Here is an 11063-nt window from a genome sequence, read left to right as displayed (position 1 = left end):
GGCGCACCACATGTCTGGTGCGCCATTAGTGGCCATTCCATCTATAGCCCTTTTCCTAGTAGTGCGCCTTTGGCGAGAGAGGCAATCCACTGCCGGCTACGCTGTTCTCTTTCACCCAGCGCCTGTGCGGGAGGGCCACCGACCCCTTCTTCCTTGCTGCCGTACGTAGTGTGGGCAGATCCAGCCTCCCGCCGCACGCCTTGCCACATCCCGACGACCCTAAGGTATAAGTTTCTTTGAAACCGTCGTTGCTCTAGCTGCATGTGGATCTTTTTCGATCTGTAGTCGAATCTAGGTCTTGGTTCAAAGAGGAAAGAAGGGTGCGGTGGGCTGGAGCAAGAATCTAGGGCATGGTTCAATGAGGAAAGGAGGGGCGGAAAGTAGTATAGACTGGCTATCCAGCCGCTTTGTAGGTCGAAAAGGGAAAAAGGGGGTAACCCAGTACACACATCTGTAAGGAACCAATCTCTTTGTTGAAAAGGGAAAGAAACTGGGTGGTCGAGTAGTTTGTGCAGGACTATATTTGCTGCCCTCACATAGGAAGAAGGTTCAAAGAGAACAAATATGGGACCAGCGCATATATTCTGCTTGGCTACATACTCTGCATCACCCATTTATACGTGTGGACGCACATGGTGCTGGCATGTCCCATACAACTATTTTGCTGTTGTTAATCTAAGAATGCCGCCGAAAAATTGAAGCAATGCCACTGTTAAAAGTAAATTACATTTTTTAACGAATGTTGTTTCAAGAGAATGTCTCTGTTAATATGAATCAATGCAACCGTTTTAGAAATGCTACTGTCCTACTTTGTTTTCCATCCAAGATAAGTTAGATGCTTCTTTTTGTCACCGTTTGTTTCATCCTCCTTTATCGGCAAGTAATTGTTTCCTTTTTTGCCTCTGTTAAAACAGGGCTATCGATTCAACTTGTTGCTATTGCGACATTTTGCTTCGCTACTCGAAACACTTATGTTTTAAGAGTGTTTTGTGCAGTTCAACTTGAATGTCACACCGGTGACTTTGCTTAATTTTGGTGGAACTGCACAAAAGGAGATCGAGATTCGTATTTTACCTTTGTCGGTCTCATGAAAGGTCAGTACATGCCTTCATCCACATGATTGTGCAGTGTGCTTTGAGATGTTGTGCTACTTGTATTGGTACTGTTTTAAATAAATGTTGAATTGAAGCTATTGTATTGCTGTCTTTTCCCATTAAGTAGTGAACAAAAATGGGACCAACCCAGACATGATGCTTGTTGCTTTGTTACAACAAACTCTGCATCACCCCCTTTATAAGTAGATGGAAGCACATACTGTTGTTGCGCCCACTCTCCCCTGGAATTGTTTATGCTTTTCGTTAATCTAATGCCGCTGGTAAAATTAAGCAATGCCACTCTCAGAATTAATTAACTACTGAATCTTAGTTCAAAACTGCAACACTTGTTAGGAATGGTACTATCCTGCTTTGTAGTTCTTTCTACATGTTTAACCAAGGTACTGTTAAGATAATGTCTCTGTTAAAATGAATCAGTTGCATTGTTTTAGGAATGGTACTTTTCTGCTTTGTCGTTCTTTATACATGTTGAAACAAGGCATTGTTAAGATAATGTCTCGGTCAATATGAATGAATCACACTGATGGAGAATTGCTACTCTCCTGCTTTGTTTCCCATTAAGATAAAGTAGATCAGTAGATGCTTTTCTTCTGGAAGTACAAGTCATCAACCGTTATTTCTCAGTAATTGTTTCCCTTATACCTATTGTTGCTTACAGGGATATCAAAATTAAAGCTCGGTTTTATTCTGACTTCGATTTTAGTTGAACTGCACAAAAGGAGCCAATGTGTCCAAGGCAAACTGCTACATTACTGGGTCCAGTTGGTCATTCCACTTTGCAGAAAGAAGCATTCACTGTTTGCGCTACATTACAGAAGGAATGACTGAGAAGCTTTATAGAGTATTATTAGACACCGGTGACATGACTAGTTTGCAGAGACCATTGGCAAGTTAACAACACGTGGAGTGCCCTGGGCAAAAAGTGCCCAAACAAGTACAAGAAGCTACGACAGGACTCCACGATCATAGGCATTACATATTTTGAATGGGAAAAGCTTGTCAAAGGTTAATCATTGATGTTAGCAAGAAGACGTTAGTTTAATATATTGGAATTGGAAAACCTTGTCAAAATTTGCTCATTGATGTTAGCCAGAAGACATGCATTTGATATTTTTGAGTGGGACGCCCTTGCTGTGAGCAGCGTTGAGTGTTTTTTCCTATTCCTGTGTTCAGTTTAGAAGTAAATAGTTACTCTGCTGAGATATTCTTGTGTTAAGAGTTTGTTCTGAATATTGTCTATGTAATGCCAGGCCTTGTGTTTGATTGCAAAGTTGAGCTTGGAATGTTGTGGCATGCGGCATCACGAGCTGTTCACCGTGCCTCCTGAGAATAATGCTTCGTATTGTTTTGCATGTCGATCTAATGCCAGTGATTTGCTTGTTAAGAAGATCATCCTCTTCTGTTGTATCCGTGCTTAAGAAGTTCATCGTATGATGTTTCATTCATAGCCTATACGACAAGTCGGGTAGGTTAGACATGAAACCATATGATCTTCCGATCAACTCATGATATTAGGCCGTGATTGGATCGTCGTTTTCCAACCAAAACCGCTTGTAAAACTGACGCTTGTAAATTAAAGCAGATGGTCTCGGGCGAAGGCGCTTGGTTGGTCGATTTCGACTAGTAAAATATCGGAAGTACTTCACACACGATAAAAATGCTGAACGACACTCGGACGATTGCTAATCCAGCCGTTAGCTGCTGTTTCAGCCTTGCCCATGGATGGCATGATACGCACGTCATGCATGTATCGTCTGGTAATGTCGTCCATATAGCAGTGCTCGTAAAATATACACTGGTCTCTCAAATTACATGCGTAACCCGCCGGTTTTACTTACAGACCTCGGGCCCTTGGTTTCATTACGCCTGTATTTTACGCGTTGTTTCCGATGACGAGTAAGTTACACTTGTATGTTAATACAGGTTTGGAATAAACCAGAGCTCCCAAGCGCGGCCTTACCGTTTCATGCCGTCTCAGTTTCTCGAAGGTGCTCATAGGTGTCCAATGATCCTGGCTTCCTGAATGAGCAGCGGGCACTGTATCAGACCATCCGTAGGGCCCGCGAGGCCCTCTCCGTTGTCCTTCGAGTTGTTGCACTCACCGTGGCGCCGAGCATTGTTAACATCGTCAACGAACATGAGGATTCAGGAGATGACTTTATTTTGACTGGATGACACTAGGGACCCACTAGGGCCATAGCCGTACGTACGCAAGTGCCTCCTTATTATGTACAACTATATTTTTTTTTGCTTTCTCCTGGTTTCCTGACATCACGGTCCCACACCATTGTCAACCTATGTAGTCAATATAAACGAGAGAATTGCACAAGGTGCGGCCGATAGCTGGGACCAAGCAACTCGAGCAGTATTTGTGTTTTTGAGGCGTGAGCACTGCAGAGTTTTTCTTGGCGATGATTTCGTTGTTGTTCAGAGGAGAGCAGGGTATTGACTGGGCGGGCTGTGGCCCGTCTAGCCCAGGCCAGATATCCAGCCCAGATACTAATTTTTTCAAGATGAAAATGGCTAGCCCAGCTATACGTCTTTTTGAGGAATACCCAGGCAAGGTCAACTTGTTATTCTCTGCCCCACTGGGCTGCAGATCTTTCCTAGGAGGGATGCATTAGGCTTAACAGGAAAAATGGGCTTTAAAAAATAATAAATGGGATGTAATTATAAAAACTGGGCAGTAACTATCAAAAAATGCACCAAACACGAAATTAGTTTATAAAATATTATTTATGGATTTTGAAAATCTTAAATTTTCATTGTTGCGCGCGCAATGTTTCGTTGGATTTTTACGTAATACAAATTTATATTTAATCTGACTAGAAATTTTGGGATAAAAATATTTCGGATCCCATCAAAAATGTGGGAAATTTTATTGAATTCTGTCTTCAACGGTTGGTTGAAATTATTAATCGTTGTCCTAGCTAGAAAATGGCTTGTACTTTTAACAAACTGTAAATGGGCTGTTGTAAATTCCATTAGAATTCAAAAATGGGATGTACATTCTTACAAAACACAAATGGGCTATAAGTTCTCTGCCACACACTTATGGGCCTGCTAAGTGACGCGTCCCCTAAAAAAATAAGTTGACGCGTGTGCAAGGCTTTGTCAACTTATTATAGTCAACACACGGTTCTAGCAGCAGTGGCCGTTGGATGTCTATCCAACGGATGTCGTGCTTCTTCTTCAATCTCGGATATTCTTAGCTTCGGCCGCCCAAAAAATGATTCCTCCCCCTGACATCTGGGGCGCACCGTTTCGGAGGCTGACCTGTGGGCCTACTAAGTTGGAGCGTACCAAGGGCTTTGTCAACTTAGTCAATATAAACGATTCGAGCTTCAGTGACCGTACGATGTCCATCCAACGGCCGTAGTGCTTCTTCAACCTCTGGTCTTCTTGGTCCAGCCGCCCAAAGTAGCGCCGGTCGTGCCGCCTGCTCCTGCCTCCCGTGGCCGGCTGTGCTGCCGCGGAGGCCTCACCGCCCCCATACTACTCCCAGCGGTGGCCAGGCCATCCCTCCACTCACCCACACCCCCTGTTATTCTGCGGCGATGGCAGCCTCACACCGCAGCCGAACCAGTGAACCCTCGTACTCCTCTCCGCGCGGGCTTCCACTGCTGCGTCTTCCCCGGCTCCGCGTCGTCCCCTTCCTAGGCCTCGCCGTCGTCCACCGCCCTGGTGCTCTCGGCGCGGCGTGGTCAACGTGGTCAACGACCGACTTCCATCGGAAGAGTACTGTATGTGGAGAGGCTGACAGCTGGGTCCACGGCGGCTGCAAGGAAGTGCCTCCTTATTACGCGCAAAATAAATATTCCTCCACCTGACAGTGGGGACCCACCGGATGGGCCACCAGTATTTTGCGAAAAAATCATTTCCCCCTGACTGCTGGGACCCACCGGACGGGCCACCGTATTTCGTGAAAAAAACATTCCCCCCGCTGTCAGCTCGGACCCACCGGAAGTGCCTCCTTATTACGCACAAAAATTGAATACTCCCCCGGCTAGCTGGGACCCACCTTGGTGGGAGGCTGACTTGTGGGCCTACTAAGTTGACGGGGACGAAGGGCTTTGTCAACTTAGTCAATATGAACGATTCTAGCTCCAGTGACCGTACGATGTCCATCCAACGGCCGTAGTGCTTCTTCAACCTCTGGTCTTCTTGCTCCAGCCGCCCAAAGCAGCGCCGATCATGCCGCATGCTCCTGCCTCCCTGGACCGGCTGTGCTGCCGCAGAGGCCTCACCGCCCCCTACTATTCCCACCGCTGGCCAGGCCCTACGGCGACGGCAGCCTCACACCGCAGCCGAACCAGTGAACCCTCGTACTCCTCTCCGCGCGGGCTTCCACTGTCGCGTCTTCCCCGGCTCCGCGTCGTCCCCTTTCTAGGCCTCGTCGTCGTCCACCGCCATTGTGCTCTCCGCGCGGCGTGGTCAACGTGGTCAAGGAACGACTTCCATCGGAAGAGTACTGTACGTGGAGAGCCTGACAGCTAGGTCCACGGCCACAGCCCAGTTTTTTTGTGATTTGCCAAGTAAGTCGCTTTGTCAGGCCTGTTGGGCTGCAAATCTTTCAAGACGAGGAGAGCTTTCATTCGGCTGGCCGAGAAATGGCCCATCAGTAATGAGAAATGGGCTGTACATTTTTAAAACACATCAAACCGGCAATTAGTTTCAAATATCTTTTTTTTCATTTCAAGATTTTAAATTACATTAATTTTTATGCGTGGAGAATTTGTTGGATTTTATATTGATATACATTTATTTTTAAAATCAGTTTGAATGTGAGTCGTAATTTCGGGACTAAAAACAGTTCGGACCGCACCGAAATATGCAAAATTTCGTATAATTTTTTAACCGTGGCCACAATATGGGCTGTAATGCTAACAAAAAGAATATGGGCTCCAAAAAAACCTTAAGAATTAGCAAATGGGCTGTAAATTATTAGAAATAATGGCAGATGGGCTGTATGCTGTTTTCCACAGATTTGAGGCTTTCCTAAAAAAAAGGTTGACGCACAAGCACTGACTGTTGGATGTCCATCCAACGGCCGTCGTGCTTCTTCAATCTCTGCTCTTCCTGCTCCAGCCGCTCAAACAAGCGCCGGCGGGACTGCCTGCTCCCTCCTCCCCGCGGCCGGCTGTGCTGCCGCGCAGGCCTCACCGCCCCACCGTACTCCCATCGCTGGCCTAGCCATCCCTCTACTCACCCACACCTGTTGTTATTCTCCGGCGACGGCAGACGAACCAGTAAACCCTCGTACAGTCGTACTCCCCTCCGCGTGGGAAACAACTGCCGAGTCTTCCCTGCCTCCGTGTCGTCCCCTTCCTAGGCCTCGCCGTCGTCCACCGCCGTGGTGCTCTCGGCGCGGCGTGGTCAATGTGGTCAATGACCGACTTCCATCGGAAGAGTACTGTGCGTGGAGACGCTGACAGCTGGGTCCACGGCCGCAGCAAGGAAGTGCCTCCTTATTACGCGCAAAATAATTATTCCTCCACCTGACAGCGGGGACCCACCAGACGGGCCACCGTATTTCGTGAAAAAAACGTTTCCCCCTGACTGCTGGGACCCACCAGCTACACCTTCGCACGCAAGGGAGTGCTTCCGGGCAAAAAAAAACAAAATGATTCGCCCCTTGACTGCTGGGACCCACCAGCTACATCTTCGCACGCAAGGAAGTGCCTGACAGTCGGGACCCACCTGGTCGAAGCGTACGTAGCGTTGTCATTCTGGTCGCGAACGTGTACGTACATATATACTGGTGGATGTAGAGGCGCGCACGTGTCGTAGTAGAGGCGCGCACGTAGCATGTACACATACGTACAGCGGCCATGGTGCAATAAAGAAAATACGACCACGTATGTGTACATACGGGTGGGGTCTCGAACGCCTACTCGCGCATACGTACGGCGAGGGCTCGTTGACATGGCTGGGTCAGAACGGAGAAACAGCGTCGTTGTCGTGTTCATGGGGAGGCAACGGAATGCGTCGTGTCCATGGGGAGGCAACGGAATGCGTCGTGTTCATCGGGAGGCAACGGAACGCGTGGGAGCCAACCTGCTAGGTCGGAACGGAATGCATGGTCGTGTTCATCGGGAGGGCTTGGACGGAACAGGTGATGGAAACGAGGCCTGGCGTACCCTACAACAGAGGAAACGGACCTCCTACGTTCGGAACGGGCTCCTGTTGATCGGGAGGGGTGTGGCGTACTGCAAATGGAGGAAACGGACCTCCTACGGTCGAAACGGGGGTCCTGTTGATCGGGAGGGGTGTGGCGTACCGCAAAACGGACGAAACGGACCTCCTACGGTCGAGACAGGGGTCCTGTTCATCGGGATGGGTGTGGTGTACCGCAAAACGGGACTCCATGGGATACTGTTCATCTCCACCGTCGACCTCCTCCAGCCTCCACGGGCTACCGTCGACCTCCTCCAGCCTCCACGGGCTCCTGTTCATCCAGCCTCCACCGCGCGCTACTCCACCGGCTACTGTTCAACCACCCCTCCACCGTCTACTGTTCGTCCAGCCCTCCACACCATGGGGTCCTATTCAACCACCCCTCCACCGTCTACTGTTCATCCAGCCCTCCACACCATGGGGTCCTGTTCAACCACCCCTCCACCGTCTACTGTTCATCCCGCCTTTCACCACACCACGGGGTCCTGTTCATCCAGAGGCAACGCCACCGCTCACTGTTCATCCAAACCCCCCCCCCCCGCAACGCTCACTATTCATCCCAGAGGCAGCATCGATCGGCTTCAGTTAGCAGCAGTAGTGAAGGAATTGCTCGATCGGGTTCAGTTAACAGCCATTGATCGATCGCTCGGGTTCAGTAACGCGTAGCCTACAGTGCAATCGCTCGGGTTCAGTTAGAGCCCAACGCCTCGCTCGGGTTCAGTTAGAGCCAACGCCTCGCACACACGCGCGTACGTGTACGAGAGAAACGCGCATCGCTCGGCCCCCGACCTCCCACCGTAACCGGGAACTCCCCAAAATTTTCCTCGCCCTCGCTTCTACCATGGTTTTTTTCCGTCATGGACGGCCCAAAGAATGTCATGCAGCTGCGTCTCCGGCCCGCCCAGGACGAAAATCCCATTTTCTGTCATGATTTTTTGTCATAGAAGTAGGAGCCCACCACATCTATGATGATACCGGGTTTTGTCACAATTATCGTCATAGAAGTGTCATATGTATGACAGAAAAAAATTCGTTCGGCCCAAAATGTCACGGATGTGTCTTTTTTTTTGTAGTGCACCTTGAGATTCCCCAATACGTTTGTGCTTCTTGCCATCTTGGCATATTTGTCCTTCGAGAGGATCGGTGATCTAGCCATCAGGGAAGGTCTGCGGAAAGAAAACCTGAAAAAAGAAAGAAACAATTAAAGTATATGTGGCCGGGAGCGGTCGAGCCGTATTGTTGGTCACCGGCTAGTTATGCCTCCGTCTATGCCCATGGTATTTTGAGTGCATAATTATGTACGCGCGATACTAGTGCCGCCACCTGATCGGGACTGGGACGAAGGTCGAATTGCTAATCAAGCTCTTGACGAGCCGAGCTGTCATGCTGCAAGATGGTCCGGACCCTCTTGATAGTGTCCGGGAGCTTGGCCGCCGAATTAAGGTTCTGCTTAAAAAGGCCGCTCTGTGCTTCTGCTGCTAAGGCAGCGGTGTGTTCCTCAGTACGGAGGGAACGTTCCGTGTTTCCATTAACTGTTATGACGCCGCGTGGCCCGGGCATCTTGAGCTTGAGGTAGGCATAGTGAGGCACCGCATTGAATCAAGCAAATGCGGCTCGTCCGAGCAGTGCGTGATAGCCGCTGCGAAAAGGGACGATGTCAAAGATAACTCCTTGCTTCGGAAATTATTCGGAGATCGAAGACGGCCTCTAGTGTGATTGAGCCCGTACAGCGGGCCTCTACACCTGGTATGACTCCTTTAAAGGTAGTCCTTGTGGGCTTGATCCGTGATGGGTTAATGCCCATTTTGCGCACTGTATCCTGATAGAGCAGATTGAGGCTGCTGCCACCGTCCATGAGGACTCGCGTCAGGTGGAATCCGTCGATTATTGGGTCAAGGACCAATGCAGCTGAACCGCCATGACGGATACTGGTCGGATGGTCCCGTCTATCAAAGGTGATGGGGCACGACGACCATGGATTAAATTTTGGGGCAACTGGCTCTATCGCATAGACGTCCCTGAGCGCGCGCTTGCGCTCCCTCTTGGGGATGTGTGTAGCATATATCATATTCACCGATTTGACCTGGGGGGACTTCTTTTGTCCCCCTGTGTTCGGTTGCCGGAGCTCCTCATCATTGTCCTCATTTTGCGACCCCTTTTCTTTGTTCTCAGCATTTAACTTGTCGGCCTGTTTAAAAACCCAACAATCTCTGTTGGTATGATTGGCTGGTTTGTCAGAGGTGCCATGGATTTGGCACGGACGATCGAGTATGCGATCCAAGCTTGTTGGTCCCTGATTGTTTCTTTTATATGGCTTCTTCCGCTGACCGGACTTGGAACCACTGAATCCGGCATTGACTGTCGTGTCATCGGTGTTGTCACCATTACTTCGGCGTTTGTGTCTGTTGCATCGGAGCTTGCCATTGCTATTTTTGGCCTCGGAGGTGCCCGTGTCACTTGATGTATTCTTGCTGCGGGCCAGCCAGCTATCCTCTCCCGCACAGAAGCGGGTCATGAGTGCCGTCAGGGCTGTCATGGATTTTGGCTTTTCCTGGCCGAGGTGGCGGGCGAGCCATTCGTCACGGATGCTATGTTTAAAGGCCGCTAGGGCTTCGGCATCCGGACAGTCGACGATCTGGTTCTTTTTAGTTAGGAACCTAGTCCAGCATTTCCTGGCTGACTCTCCAGGTTGTTGGACTATGTGACTTAAGTCATCGGCATCTGGTGGCCGGACATAAGTACCTTGGAAGTTGTCAAGGAAAGCTTCCAAGTCCTCCCAGCTGCCAATGGAATTTTCAGGCAGACTGTTTAGCCAGTGCCGAGCTGGCCCTTTGAGTTTTCGTGGGAGGTATTTGATGGCGTGAAGATCATCCCCGCGGGCCATGTGGATGTGGAGGATGAAATCCTCGATCCATACCGCGGGATCGGTTGTTCCATCGTATGACTTGATGTTTACGGGTTTGAATCCTTCTGGGAATTCATGATCCATTACTTCGTCAGTGAAGCAAAGAGGGTGTGCGGCGCCTCTATATCGGGCCGCATCGCGACGTAACTCTGATGGAGTCTGTCTGCGGTTTTCGGCCCGGGGTGACTAGGTTTTTCACGTCCAAATAGATAGCCGTTCTCACATGTCAAGGCACGTCCTTGCGACCCATAGATCGATCTTGTATGTCCTGCTCTACTGTCCAGGTCTTGACGAAGGTCATATGTATAGCCCCGAGCTATCTTATCCCTGCCTTTACGGTGAGGTGGGACAGTCTGGTTTTCGGCTCAGGTTGCCGTTTTATCCTGACCGCGCGGTGGCCGATCAATCGCGCTGCGTGATGCTGGTGCAAGTTCTGGCACCTCGTCATTGAACTGAGGTAGAAATTTGTGCTTCGGGTAGCTTTTGGCTGGGCGTTTACGGCCGTATTCCTCGGCTGCCAGGATCTGTCCATCTGTCGTTGAGCAGGTCTTGATCAGCTTGAAGCTGCTGCTGCTTCTTTTCCAGGCTCCTCGCTGTGGCTATTAGCTGAAGCTTAAAGCGCTCCTGCTCGAGAGGTTCCTCCGGCACGATGAAATCTTCGTTGCCGAGGCTCACCTCCTCCTCGGAGGGCGGATGATAACTGCCGTCCTCCGAGTCTTCTTCTATGGCCTGTTCGTCAGGGCTGGCTTGCCCATCTTCCCGATTGTCTTGTTCGGCAGTTTGTTCTTCGGGTTCCTCTGTGTCTTCGGCGCCATCCGGAGTGTTGTCGTCTCTGCTACGGCGCGATTTAGAGCAGCGCCGCTGAC

The sequence above is a fragment of the Triticum aestivum genome, chromosome 6D, assembly GCF_018294505.1.
Source record: "Triticum aestivum cultivar Chinese Spring chromosome 6D, IWGSC CS RefSeq v2.1, whole genome shotgun sequence".
NCBI classification, from domain to species: Eukaryota; Viridiplantae; Streptophyta; class Magnoliopsida; order Poales; family Poaceae; genus Triticum; species Triticum aestivum.
This window is presented reverse-complemented; position numbering follows the sequence as displayed.